We start from the raw sequence: 15,425 nt of genomic DNA, 5'->3' as shown, positions 1-15,425 counted from the left end.
GAATTAGACATTATGCTCCAGGCTTCCTTTGTTGTTGACTATACCCCTATTGGATGTTGGTTGGCTTTCCACAATGCCACTGGCGCCCACCCTCTCCTGTTTCCTCACTTCTTCCTCATTGTCTTCACTCTTCTGCTTCTATACAATAATGGCACTTATGTCTGAGGACTCAACTATATTTTGAGACATGATTGTGGCCTGGGGACCTGGTAGGTTTCTTTTCATCCTTGTTCATGGGTACAACAATATTGAGACTTTTCTGTCCACTCAAGCAAGCAATTTTTGTGACATTGCTTCACGGACCTTTATAATAGGAAGCTTTGCCTTTACCCTTTTGAGGTCATTCCTCTTTATTTTTTGAAGATGTTAATTCTTTTTGGACAATTTTAACCTTAACATTCCAAGCCATAGAAACACATAGCGCTTGGCAAGAAATTGTTAAATTGTTCAATGGTCCACAATGAGGCACTGCGAAGAATGCCACAGACATAACGGTATAAAAAAAGGCAGCCAATGATAAACTGGCCAAAATCGAGCAGCTAATCCTCTGCAGGAGGCAATCCCAATATGCAAGATCAGCTGCCCAGCTCTTTGGAGCTGAGGTAGTTTCAGGCCTAGGTGGGCCAGATGGTGGCAAGAACCCAACTACGGGGTCTAAATACCCAAAGTCAATTCACAGATCCAGGAAAAAGGAAAATCTTGTTACACTTGATTCAACTTTGCTTTTCATTATGTTCTGTTCTTGGGAAAGCTGATTGATGAGAAACAGAAAATTCTCTCCACAAAAATACTATGCTGTCGTTTAAAAATGTTCCTTTCTTATTCATCATACAGTTTGTCAAACAGCTGACCCAACAGTGTGGTCATTTCCAGAAATAATACGAACAAATAACAGTTAATGGTCAAGCAGGCACCCATACTATTATAAAAAAAGCAAAGATAGGGATTGCCACAAATGCTTTCTGACCCGCTGAGTGTTTCCAGCATTTTCTGTTTTTAGCCCATACAATTATGCCCAATTAGATGAAGTACAAATCATAGTCAAAATCTGTGACACTAAATTATAGGCTCATATAATTTTTTACAGCTATCGACTGTTTATATTGAACTTAACATTTGTAAACTGACATCCCATTATCACATTTGGGCAACAATAAATTTGTGAGTCATTTGTTCTTTCTAGAAGTAACTTGGTGGTCCTCACTTTCGTCTACTCATCATTGTTGAGACTGTACTTACTCCTTTTCCTACCCTGGATCCTGTGATGTGAGAAGTGCCTTCTCTGGATTGCTCTGGTGTCTATTCTATCAGTTCCCAAGCGAGGATCCGTCCCTCTGCTCATAAGTGACAGCAGATCTGGTTGGGAAGAGGCAGAGAAATATGGTATTTGAAAGTAAGGATAAAGCTAAGGTGCATGGGAATAATAACGGAGGTGAAGCCATTGAGGATCAAAGCAAAATGTTCCGTTCTCTTTCAAGAGAAACGCCATCAAGTACAAGTTCGAGAATTATGATACCATTCACCTTGAGTTAGAGTTTGTAACTTGCTGTGTTTGCGGTAGGTGGTGAGAGAACCAACACGAGGGAATAATCTACTTGACCACATCCTCACCAATCTACCTGTCACAGATGCATCTGTCCATAAGAGAAGTGATAGGAAAGACCACCGCACAGTCCATGTGCAGACCAAGTCCCATCTTCACACTGAGGACACTCTCCATTGTGTCATGTGGCACTAGCACCGTGCTAAGTGGAATCGATTAAGAACAGATCTGGCAGCTCCAAACTGCACACCCATGAGGCACTTTGGACCAGGATCAGCAGCAGAATTGTGTACCATTACAATCTGTGATCTCACAGCCTGGCATGTCCCTCACTCCATCACCATCAAGACAGGTGACCTACCCTGGTACAATGAGGAGTATAAAAGAGCATGGCGGAAGCAGCATCAGGCGTACCTGAAAATAAGGTTCCAACCTGACGAAGCTACAACACAGGACTACATGCATGCTGAACAACAAAAGCAGCATGTTATAGACAGAGCTGTTCCAGGTACAGCACCGGCATCTATCTGTCCAATTATGTCCTGTACACAAAAAGCAGGACAAATCCTACCAATTACCGCCCTTTAAGTCTACTCCCTGTCATCAGCAAAGTGATGGAAGGTGTCATCAACAGTTGCACCTCCCTATCTCTGTAACCTCCTGCAGCCTTACAACCCTCCGAGATCTCTGCACTCCTTCAATTCTGGCTTCTTGTTCATCTCCGATTTCTATTGCCCCACCATTGGCAGTCGAGCCTTCAGCTGCCTAGGCCCTAAGCTCTGGAATTCCCTCCCCAAATCTCTCCGCCTCACTACCTCTCTCTCCTCCTTTAAGAACTCTTTAAAACCTACCTCTTTGACTAAGCTTTTAGTCACCTGTCCTAATATTTCTTTATGCGGCTATATGTCAAATTTTGTTTGATTACACTCCTGTGAAGTACTTGGGATGTTTTACTTCATTACAGGCACTGTATAAATGTGAGTAGTAGTAGTTGTTGTTGTTGTTGTTGTTGTTGTTGTTAACTGCCACAACACTCAGTGTGTGGTCAACCTCATAAAATGGCAGCTGTTTTTTCGTTGCGGAACTGTCAGCTTGCATGAACGCATCACAAAATTCAACAAGAACAGCTTTAAAATTATTACAGCCTTTCTAGCAAAAGTGACAAATACTATTGGGACACACAAACATTGACAAAACAGACACTCGAATCCCACTCAGTATTTTCAACTCAACGCTAATAAAAACTAATGATTCCATCTCACCAAAGCTTGGCTTTGAACTGCTCATGAAATCCTTAATTGGTGAAATATTAAAGGTGACACAAGTAATGCGTTTAAAATCCCTAACAATGATTTATTAGAGGTAGCGCAGATTTTTATTAGAACAGTGACATCTAGAATTTATGAGAACCTTTTTTATTTACATTGTTACATAAAAGTGTAAGACTGCTGTCAGTTGTATATGTTCTGAATTCACATCTAACTGGTAATGTAAATGTTGGGTTAATTTGCGACACACAGAGGACTGAGCCAATAAACTCTTTAAATTTGCAGCACTCTATAAATGTTTTACTTTTGATATAAAGTATTAGTAATCTATTGAAACATGCTCTCCCTCCCCTTCAAAAAACACATGTTTTTGTCTGGCCATTTTCAGCTACAGGTTACATTCCTCCAGTGTTTGGCATTTGATTTGCACCAGGAATGTTTTATAAACTATAAGGTGCCCCTGTCTTTCGTTTGGCCTCGGGTTAGTGAGGGGGAACCAGGAAAAAAAACTAGTGATTCGATGAAGTGACATGAGTCACGATTTTATTTTTGCAATAAAGGGATCCTCTAAAGTCAGTATATAGATTTTTAAAGCACTTTTTGAGGAGAAAAATGAGGCTTGAAGATATTTTCAGATTGCCATCCATAAATATCATCTGTTACGAGTGCGGACTCAAGTAAAATGAGACTCACTCACAGTGGGGCTCGATATTTTCTCTCCTTTGGCATTGTGAAAACTGAATCATTCCCCAGTTGTCTACTGCTTTGATAACGCAGCAATTTCTAATTCTCAGATTGTGATCAATCAAGATAAAAGAGAAAGAAAATGCAACAGCCAATTTGCACACATGAAGGTTCCTCACGCAGCAATGCGATGAATGACCAGTTAATCTGTCTTTGATGGTGTTGGTTGAGAGAGGATTGTTGGCCACTGGGAGAACCCCATGCTCTTCAAATAATGCTATGGGATCTTCAACATTCACTTGATCCACCGGTTCAGGCAGATGGGGCCTTGGCTTAACTCCTCCTCCAAAGCACCTCTGACAACGATTCCCACAACACTGCACTGGAGTGTCAGTCTAGATTATGTACTAAAAGTTAGCCTTCTGAACCAGAGGTGAGGATGCTACCAGCTGCGCCAAGCTGACCCATGTGCTAATCCAAAACAGTATGGCACACCCATTTTAAGGTGGGGTTAGTGTCCTGCGCCTGGATGGTGAGGCCCGAGCTGACCCCGATATTGGGCCCTAGGCCTCATTATAATGGAGCCGACAAGGCGTAATAGCCAGCCGATAAAGAGGAGTACAAGATCGGGCCTCTGTTAGAGTTGCATTGACTCTCAGGTGCCTCTGAGGGTCGGATCCTGAACCGGGGCCGAGGGTTGGATTGAGGCCAGGGTCGGAGCCGGAGGTCAAATTGAGGTCAGGGGTCAGACTGGGGCTAGGAATCTGGGATCAGGGTTGGGTCCAGGGATCAAGGGGTCCAGCGATTGTGGGGTCGCGTTCGAGAGAGCCGGGGATCGGGGGAGCTGGGGATCAAGGCTTGATGGAGTCGGGTCTGGGGATTGGGGGTCAGGAGAGGTGGCCGAGAGTCGGGCGAGGCAGTGATTGGAGGAGGAAGGGTTGGGAACGGGGTTAAATTTGGGGTCAGGAAGAGCACTCCTGCTTCTCCGGGCTCCATATTCAGGTAAATAAATGTGAAGAATTGACCTTGTAGGTCGCAGGCGACCCGAAGGTCTGGTTTCCCTGAGTGTAGCCAGTACTGACACTGGCACGGGCTGCCTCAAACCAAGCCATTCTTGAAGTGTGCCCCTTAACAGGCCTTAGGCCCTTTATTTGCAAAGCTAACCTAAATCCTGCTTCAGGCGTGGGTAAAGGACACCTATTTTATTTATTTTCCCAATATGGACGCAGCGTACTTCCGGCTGGAAATGTGTGCACGCTTCCTGCCCGCCATGTTGGGGAGTTAGTAGGCCGGTTAGCACCTGAAAAATGGGTGCTGCGCATCCAAATTTATAGACCTGTGTTCGTACGCGAGTCAGTTTGTGGATGTGGTTCCAGTATAGACAGACAGTCAGAGACAAATCAAGAAGAGAGCCTATCCACTGCTGGCCTATGGCCATACCAGACTTTAATAAGCACATTGTTTGCTTTCCACCAAACTCTGTGTGAAAATGGAAGACTGTGCTGCCAATACCCATACTATATCCAGTCGAGCTACTAACGTCGCACAGATCACTTCCGTTATTCAGGACAGGCCAATCTCAGGTGTAGCTGAACAATAATGAGCTTGCCAAATGCCAGTAAACAGGATGACTCGATAGACCGCTCACCAAAAGCCCTGTTTATAATTTCTCCATTCCCTTCCAGTGGGGCTAATAAATATTGATATTGCAGAATTCACTTACCCAAATGCAAACAATTTACATCCATTAGCCTTAAGGGTACCCAATGTTCCCTGACACATTGCCTGATTGGCACTATTTTCAGTTATATCAGTGGTTAACTTACCTCGTTACCAGATCAAATTAATTTGATTTTGTTTATAAGTGTTTACTTTCAACATGTTTCCTGTGAAAGAAAGCTTCATTTAAGAGCTGCCACCATAATGACAGAAGCGGAGGAGTAACAGCTGGTGAAAGATAACGCTGCAGTTAACAGGTGAAAAATGGATGAGAAAGAGACTCTGTTAAACTGGCTAATTTCACCTGGAACGGCTGGGGGCCGGGGGCCGGGGGGTGGGGGGTGGGGCTGCAATTGGTATTGGTCCACTCCCTCGGGTCAATGAGGAGGAAACCGACCAGTCTTCCTGTTCCTGATCACACCTGACTCAGCTAGAAGTTTGTGTGTGGGAATAAGCTTGGCTATGGTGTCCTCTTGTGGTCAAATAGCCTGCTGGGATCATTGACAAATGGACGTAAAAGATCCCATGGCACTACTTCATAGTCTACAGCTTAGAAAAAGGCCCTTCAGCTCAACTGGTCTATGTTATGCTCCACACAAGCCTGCTCCCACCCCTCTTCATCTAACCCTATCAGCATATCCTTCTATTCCTTTCTCACTCATCTAGCTTCCCCTTAAATGCATCTATGCTATTTCAAAGAGCAGGGGAATTCTCCCCTGGCCAATATTTATCCCTCAACCAACATCACTAAAACAGAATATCTGGTCATTATCACATTGCTGTTTGTGGGACCTTGCTGTGCGCAAATTGGCTGCCGCATTTCCCACATTACAACAGTGACTACACTTCAAAACTACTGCATTGGCTGTAAAGCACTTTGACCATAAGACCATAAGAGATAGGAGCAGGAGTAGGCCATTCGGCCCCTCGAGCCTGCTCCACCATTCAATGAGATCATGGCTGATCTGATTTTTACCTTAACTCCACATTCCCGCCCTTTCCCCATATTCTTTGACTCCCTTGCTGATCAAAAATTTGTCTAACTCAGCCTTGAATGTATCCAGTGACTCAGCCTCCACAGCTTTTTGGGGTAAAGAATTCCAAAGATCCAAGACCCTCTGGGAGAAGAAATTCCTCCTAATTTCCGTCTTAAACGGGCGACCTCTTATTCTGAGACTATGCCCCCTAGTTTTAGATTCCTCCATGAGGGGTAACATCCTCTCAGCATCTACCCTATCGAGTCCCCTCAGAATCTTATATGCTTTGGGACATCTTGAGGTCGTGAAAGCAGCTCTATAAATGCAAGATCTTTCTTTCTTTTCTTTCTTCATTTGAAAGGAACCACATAATAAAAACAACATTTTATATATATATCTATAAAAATAAAATTAGGTTACATCAATACTTGACTCTACAAAGCTATCTTTGAATTCCCTAACTGGACAGCTGTACACGGGAGAGTGATGGGATATTTTTCAGTTTTAATTGTGTTTATTTTCAGGACCGCTGCAGTTCCACATGTTGATTGATGGGAACATGTGTCATCACATTCAACTGTGTTTGCTTGGCCTGCTTGCCAGAGACACGAATCCCCTATGATGCACAGGTTATCGGAGCTCTCACCGTTGGCAGTGAGAAAATACATTCCCAGGCTGTGGCAAAGTGCACCCCCTCCTACAGCAAGCAGATGGGTACAACACTGGAATACCTGCCAATCTAAATGAAAGGCGTACAGCCCGTAACTGGAAATAGGGAAAAATAGGGCAACCTCAGCCCCTCCCTGGAGCCCTATTCCATTGCCCTCAGTAATGCCCCAATGACTCCCATAAAAGGGGGACTGATAAGCACAGCAAGAGTGGTGGAAGAGAGCCATACTCCACCCTCAAACTCCACAGTGGGAAGTGAGCCAGTCCAGTTTACCCATCCACCAGCCTGACTAGTTCTTACATCTTCTCACACAATGCTGCCCAAGCAGGTACAGCTTGGTTAGCACACACAATGCACATTTGTAATATATCAGTGCATGAAATGCCATGGGGTAAATTTTCAGAATGGACATAAATTTTGGACAGTGAATGCCCAATATTTGAATGGGAATGTATCTACTGGCATGTGAAACTCTGAGCCAGGAGCACCAAACACAAGAATTTACCCCCATATAACCACAACATAAGCTGACATGGGTAAATGCATAGTAAAGTTAAAGAAAAAATCCTTGGCACAAAAAGAGCAACACACTGACAACTGAGCAATGGCCTCCACTAGGCTTTCCCACCTCAGGGGCAAAGTAATATCCCAACACTGGCACTTTCATAAAGGTGGTTTTCTCTGCGGGTGGAAACTAAGGAGATCCCAATAACATCAAAGTCATGGCCCCCATCTCCATGTGGTAGGGTGGGCTCAGGGCGGGTGGAATCGGGCTATATTGGGGGCTTTGCAGGAAAATAATGACAGACATTTTTATAGCAGGGTTTTGACGGTGGTCCTCCCCACCCCATTTCCTTTGCTATACCACCCTGCAGTGCCTTAAGATGGGCAGGTTTCACCAGGAAACTCCAGGTCATAAAATACAATTGTAAAGAAGTAAAGATAAGGTAGTATAAGGCAATGGCTAGGCCGTGGTTAGAGTACTGCGTGTCTTTAATTCCCTAATTATAGTGAGCACCCAAAACCGCACAGAGAATGTACAGCATAGATTCACCAGGACGATACCAGGAATGGGAAACTGTAGTTAGGAGGAGAAACTTGAGGTTCCGGAACAATTTCCATGGAAACAGAGAAGGCTAAGAGGAGATTTAATAAAGGTTTTTAAACCTATGAAGAGTTTCGCTAGAGTCAATAGGGAAAGACAGTGACACAGGGTCACATTTTAAAGTCATCGAGAATGAGGAGAGGGGTTAGGGGAAATTCCTCTGCTCAAAGGGTTGTTGGAGCATTGAGATGTTTTACCAGTGGGAGTGGTCAAGGCACAGACTATTGCATCTTTTAAGAGAAAACTGAATAAATGTTTGAAGCAGAGGAAGATTCAAGGCTATGTAGAGAGCACAGGGTAGTGGGATTAGTTTTGGATTCCTCTAGCAAAGAGCTAGCACAGACACATTGGGCCAAATGGGCTCCTTCCATAAGCTTCTGTGGTTCTATGGTTTTATTTATATATATATATATATATATATATATATTAATACGCTGTTGAAGCTGAACACTGGAACAAACAGAGCCAAGAAAAAGATTGTAGTAATCTGAATGAATGTGTAAAGGGATCTGAACGCAGCAATTTATTACAAAGGAATAATTGGAGAAATTTGATGGAAGGGGAACTAAACTGTGAAGTCCATTATAAAGTGATTGAACAATGATATTTGATACAGAGGGAGTTGAAGAGAAGGTTTACATGCAAAGCGAGCCAAACAAATTGATTAGGTACAGCATGACCTGAACAGTAATATTGTTAATTTAATCTGTTTGTCTGATAGAGAGGATGTTAAGGGAATGATAGAGCGGTAGTTGAGATCCAAGGATTTTATAATGTATGTACATCAAGACAATCCAGTAAAAGTCTAGATTATTGTGTGTGTAAAGAGAACTTAAAAGAACAGATGTACATGTGTGTTTTTTCCCCCCAGTTTTCTGCCCTTGCCTTTTGACTGTTGCTGGGGTTCATACACCAGCTGCCTGCTGAGACTTTGTCCAACTGGCATTCCTTCTTATGAAAGACTTCAGGCTATTACATCAAAGTCAAGCCTGATCCTGTCCACACAAGTGCATTTCCAACAGCGAACATGAGGAGTGTGGGCTTTGGCCAATTTCCTCTATAATCTCGGAACAGGAGTAGGCCATTCTGCCCCGCGAACCTGTTCCGCCATTCAATTAGATCATGGCTGATCTGTATCTTAACTCCATTTACCCGCCTTGGTTCCGTAACCTTTAATGACCTTGCCTAACAAAAATCAAATTTGAAATTTGAAAATCACCCCCAGCCTCAGCAGCTTTTTGGGGGAGAGTGTTCCAGATTTCCAATAGCCTTTGTGTGAAGAAATGCTTCCTGACATCACCCCTGAACGGCCTAGCTCTAATTTTAAGGCTATGCCCTCTTATCCTAGACTCCCCCACCATAAATGTCTTACAGTGCAACAGAAAGTAATGCACAGATGAAAATTCAGATAAAGCAGTCTTGGGTCAGTGAGGCTGATTATCGTATCCCTCTGCTTCCATCTCGGCCAGGAGCAACTAACCAAATTTAAGCCTCGATCCTGGTCTGCGTGTTCCAATTCAACGCACACAAAGGTAAGGAAGAAAAAGGGGTCGAGACACATGAAGGGTAATATTCACCATCACTGCTTGGGCCTAAAACTGGCAGAGAGGACTCGTTATAGAACACACGATGGAAATGAAAACCGAGAGGGTTCTATAATGGGCAGGAAATCCCCACTGCTAGTTTACCACCCAAACGGTGAGGGTGAAAACTGCCCCACATTATGCCAGGCTTCTGCCACTTTTACATTGCCCCAGGACTCCCCTAGGCTCCCCCTAAGGGTTTCAGTAAGGCCTGCGCCTGAAGGCAGCCTTGCACCAGTGACCACCTCAGATCAGAGGGTCTGAGGGGGCCGGGCAGCAAGGCCGCAAGGCAGGTGACCCATTTTTAAATTGTTTTTTAGTGGGACCAGGTTAAATTCAGGGCCTTGAAACCTTCTGGCTGCTGCTGTCCAACAACTGCAAGAAGGCCCTGAGATCAGCAGCCAAGGCCACAGCTGCACTCCTGTTTCACCCCATTTATCAGCGCAAGGCCCTGCTGGGGTGTCGGGCCTGTGCGGGGCTGCAACCAGGCCAAATACAGCCACAGCTTGATCCAGATAGATGCAGCACACCTGGAGTGCACTGCACCTGTTCAGTGTTGGGGTGGGAGGAGGGAAGGAATCAAGAAAACTGGCCCCAATTTAGATTATTTATTATATTTAGTTTATTAGATTGTTTTAATTGTATTTTTCATTACTTTTTGTTGCATTGAAAGACTTTTATTCCCAACTTCTTTTTGTATAACACTCTTGTTTCTAGTTAATTTTTCATTTCAGCAACCAAAGCAGGCAGGATGTCAATTCTTTTGCCAGTTCTTGAAGGGACAAAAAAGACAAGTGCAATGACACCTCAGATACTTGCCTGTCTTCACACCAGGACTCGCATTTACTGACCTGGATAGTTCTTCCTGGACGTGGTAATTTGTCTTTGGTGTGCCCTCTTCACAAGGGGGGCTGCCATTGCCTAGAGGCCACCTGCAGCCAACTTCCTGTGGGTCTGAAGGTCACTACTGCATTAAACTTTAATGTTGTTAGATCCTTCCAAACCCCCACTAGCAACATATACGGAATCAGTCCTCTACAGATGCATCAAGAGTCTAACAGAGGCCTTGTTTGTCAGGGTCAATATTATAGTAAGTAGAGCACAGGAGGAGGCCATTCAGCCCATCATGGCTCTGCCGGCTCTTTGACAGAGCGATCCAATTAGTCCCATTCCCCTGCTCTTTCCCCATAGCCCTGCAAATCTTTTCCCTTCAAGTATTTATCCAATTCCCTTTTGAAAGTTACTATTGAATCTGCTTCCACCACCCTTTCAGGCAGTGCATTCCATACCATTACAACTTACTGCATAATAAAATGTTTCCTCATGTAGCCTCTGGGTCTTTGGGTGATCACCTTACATCTGCGTCCTCTGGTTACCGACCCTTCTGCCACTGGAAACAGTTTCTCCTTGTTTACTCTGTCAAAACCGTTCATGATTTTGAACACCTCAATCAAATCTCCCCTTAACCTTCTCTGTTCTACGGAGAACAACCCCAGCTTCTCCAGTCTCCCCACATATCTGAAGTTCCTCATCCCTGGCACCATTCTAGTGAATCTTTTCTGCACCCTTTCTAAGGCCTTGACATCCTTCCTAAAGTGTGCTGCCCAGAATTGAACACATTACTCCAGCTGAGGCCGAACCAGTGTTTGATAAAGATTTAGCATAACTTCCTTGCTTTTGTACTCTATGCCTCTATTAATAAAGCTCTGGATTCCATATTCTTTTTTAACAGCCTTCTCAACTTGTCCTGCCACCTTCAAAGATTTGTGCATGTGCACCCCTAGGTCTCTCTGTTCCTGCACCCCCTTTAAAATTGCACCATTTATTTTATATTGCCTCTCCTCATTCTTCCTACCAAAATGCATCACTTCACACTTCTCTGTGTTAAATTTCATCTGTCATGTGTCCACCCATTTCACCAGTCTATGTCCTCCTGAAGTCTGTTACTATCCTCCACATTGTTTGCTAGTTTTGTATCATCTGCAAACTTTGAAATTATACCCTCTATACCCAAGTCCAGGTCATTAATATATATTCAAAGAGAGCAGTGATCCTAATATTGACCCCTGGGGAACACCACTGTATACTTCCTTCCAGTCTGAAAAACCCATACTCTCTGCTTTCTGTCCCCTAGCCAATTCTGTATCCATGCTGCTAATGTCCCTTTAATCCCATGGGCTTTAATTTTGCTAACAAGTCTATTATGTGACACTTTATCAAATGCCTTCTGAAAATCCATATACACATCAACCGCACTACCCTCATCAACCCTCTCCGTTACTTCATGAGAGGACTCAATCAAGTTAGTCAAACAAGATTTTCCTTTAACAAATCCGTGCTGACTTTCATTTATTAGCCCATACTTTTCCAAGTGCCAATTTATTTTGTCCCGGATTATTGTCTCTAAAAGCTTCCCCACCACCGACGTTAGGCTGACTGGCTTGTAATTGCCGGGTTTATCCCTCTCCCTATTTTTGAACGGGGGTGTAACATTTGCAATCCTACAGTCCTCCGGCACCGTCTCCATATCTAAGGAGGATTAGAAGATTGTGGCCAGAGCCTCCGCAATTTCCACCCTTACTTCCCTCAATGACCTAGGCTACATCCCATCTGGACCTGGTGACTTTTCCACTTTGAGTACTGCCAATCTTTTTAAGTATCACTTTCCCTGTGGAAATGAGGCATTGACTCCACAGAGAACAGACTGTCCTGGGTGGTAAGGTGCCCAAGAGTGCAGAGCATTGCAGATGGCTTGCATGTAACCAACTGCTTGAAAGTGTGTAAACACCAAGAACACTGACCAGAGTTGCATTTTTAAATTATTTTCATGGAGCAACGAATGGTAGAATGTATCTCACTACGAAAACTGTATTCTGGTCATTTATCTGTTAGCGTGGAATTTGGACTGTTGAATTAAAGGCAACGATGAAGTGACTATTGGGTACATGGCGGTGGTCTTTACCCTAAAACCACACTGAAATGCGCTTTGTGTAGATTTCCGAGTGGTGATTTTTCCCACAACATATGTATATCATGTAAAATAAACCAGTTTGCTGGTTTATAATCATGCCTCATTTTGTGAGATGCTTTTCATTCCATCTTCTGTCAGGACAGGAGATTGCACATGCAAGATTACAGTCCCCTTGTCATGCTATTATTTAACTGGATATTGGGTATTAAAGGTGCACTCTGAATCCTAAGGAATGCAAGGTCCACTTATGGGAGTGATCGGTGACACTGGACCTGAGAGAATATCTCACACAAAAACCCCAAATCTGTGAAGAGAGTGAGTGGGATCAAAATACCTTACTCATGGAGGAATACACCAGCGCGGACTTGATGGGCCTGTTTCTGGTCTGTAATATGATTCTATGATTGTAAGATTCAGTGGTTTCCCCCTCCCACCTTAGTCAAGCTCCCTGTGCAAACAACACGTGGCAAAGTGGTACAGGGAAAATATTAAAATGAGAACCTTGAGTTGGGCTCGCAATACCCAACAAGCCCAATTCCTTATTCCGATGTGGTCCAGGCAGGTCTTAGGCTCAGCTCACAATTCCTGCCCTGTAATATAGAAATTTACCATTTGAAATATGATGCATTTCTGTTTCTTTCACAGAGGAGTTGAGCCTAGGAGTAACTAAAGCACAGACAAGGTATTCTGTGGGAGTGGGGGTGAAGTGAGGGGTGGAGACTGGTGATGCTGCAGAGGTAGAAGCCAGTGGCCATAGTGATGGATAGGATGTGGGGCTTGAACCTCAGCTCAGGGTGAAACAGGGAACCTAGTTTGCGAACATTTGGTTAATCAGGGGCTATGATGCCAAGTTATTAATGGGAGCCAAGCAGGATGGCTTCAGTTATGCCAATGTTTAATTTGAAAATGTTCTGGGTCATCCCTCGGAGTGGAGGTTGGTGGTGGAGAAGCAGAGGGCAATATCGTCAGCATCCATGTAGAAGCTGACCCCATGTCCACGGATATGTTACCAAGGGGCAATATTTCATGGAATCATAGAATGGTTACAGCACAGAAGGAGGCCATTCAGCCCATCAAGCCTGCGCTGCCTCTCTGCAAGAGCAATCCAGCTAGTCCCACTTTCCTGCTCTTTACCCGTAGCCCTGCAAATTTTTTTGGGGGGTGGTGTGGTCCACCATGACAAATGTTAGGGAAAAGCTGAGAAGGACAAAGAGGGAGAGTGCACCATGGTCACAGCCACAAAGGACCATTAATGACTGTGAGCAGGGTGGAAAGCAGACTAAAGAGAGTCAAACAAGGAGTGCCAAGAGAGTTGGACACAGCGCTGGGTGGTGATTATGTATTTGAGGAGCAAAATGCATTATAACAGTGAAGAATGAAATGCAGAGGGATGGAAGAATCTGGGAGTACCACCAACATCACAGGCAGAATAGAAGCATTGGAGAAAAAACAATCTAAGTCATTTATTGAACTGAAGTGGTCAATAGATTTAGAAACCTGGTGAATGTTAAAGACAGGGAACTGGTACTGGGAGAGGCAGGAAGTAGCATTAATAGCACAAAGAGCAAAGGTCTGAGTGAGATAAAAGGTAAGCAATTGTGGTGGGCATTCCACTATTAGTTAGTGGGTGAGGCATAAGGTCAATCATGCACTTACATGTTTACCAGGTTCTATTGTGAATGACATTACGGGAAGATTGAACTAATGGTAAAGGGACTAGGAAAGAGCCTATGATAATTGTACATGTTGCAACCAATGAACTAGGCAGGACATGGTGATCGAAGCTAAATACAATTCTCTGAAAACAGATATCTGGGCTGCTGTCAATGCTTAGGAAGATAATTAACTTTAATGGTTGATTAGAAAGGTGGCATAAGAAGAATAGAATAAAATATTTTGGAATGAGTTTGAGGGAAGGCATGAACTGTTTGCAAGAAACACATTACTTCTAAATAGACAAGAGGCTTGAAAACTGGGTCAGAACTAATTTACTTCAACCACGAAAATATTTCAACTAAAATTACAGGGGAGAGGAACAGCAGTAAGTGGCGAATGCCACATTACAAATACACCGAGGACCAAGTGCTCTACACTCACTGCCACATCAGCAATAAGTGCTAACAGACTATACCAGCATGTTTTGCGCTGCTCTGAAATAAACTGCTATCCAAAATTGGTCAATAAAAATATTTACTCTTCCTTTTTGTTAATGAGAATTGTACATTTTAAGACTTTCCTGAAAAGAATTGTTCAGAATTACACAGGAGGAGAGATGATGGAAAGAGAGGTGGTGGAGAGATGAGTGAGGGATCCTTGTTTATATGGATTTTGTGCTAATCCAGATGCGAATATTAGCGCTGGAGAATGAAACGCTTTTTATTTTGGACACCCAGTGCCGGCATCAAACACTTCCAGGTCAGGTATCGCGTCGTAAAGTGAACCTGTCTCTGCTCTGTCCCAACAATGTGCATGAACCCAACCTCAGAAGAGCAGCCCTTTATTGCAGGAGTGTGCAACCCTTCGGAGCAGTGGAGCAGACCTTTGTGACACAACTAATCAGTGAGTCATGTTTGATTAAATCACTATTGAATCAGGCAGAATCATGATTAAATACTACATCCAACTCCCAAACTATTGCAGTTTTTTGGTAATCCTTGGAATATGCCTCTTACCTTCTTTATTCTTGTTCCCCTTTCTCTCTCTCTCTCTTTCTCATCTCCTTCACTTCTATTCGTCTGTCTGTCTTACTCCTCTTTTCTGTTTGTGTATCTCTCGCTCTCTCTCTCTCTCTCGTTTGTTTCTATTGCCTCCATTTTACTGTCTATATGGGGGAATTTTAACCCCCCAGGATGGGCGGGAGAGGAGTTAAAATTTCAAAAATCTGAAAACTGACCCCAACCAGCCT

The sequence above is a fragment of the Heptranchias perlo genome, chromosome 9 (genome assembly GCF_035084215.1).
Source record: "Heptranchias perlo isolate sHepPer1 chromosome 9, sHepPer1.hap1, whole genome shotgun sequence".
NCBI lineage: Eukaryota > Metazoa > Chordata > Chondrichthyes > Hexanchiformes > Hexanchidae > Heptranchias > Heptranchias perlo.
This window is presented reverse-complemented; position numbering follows the sequence as displayed.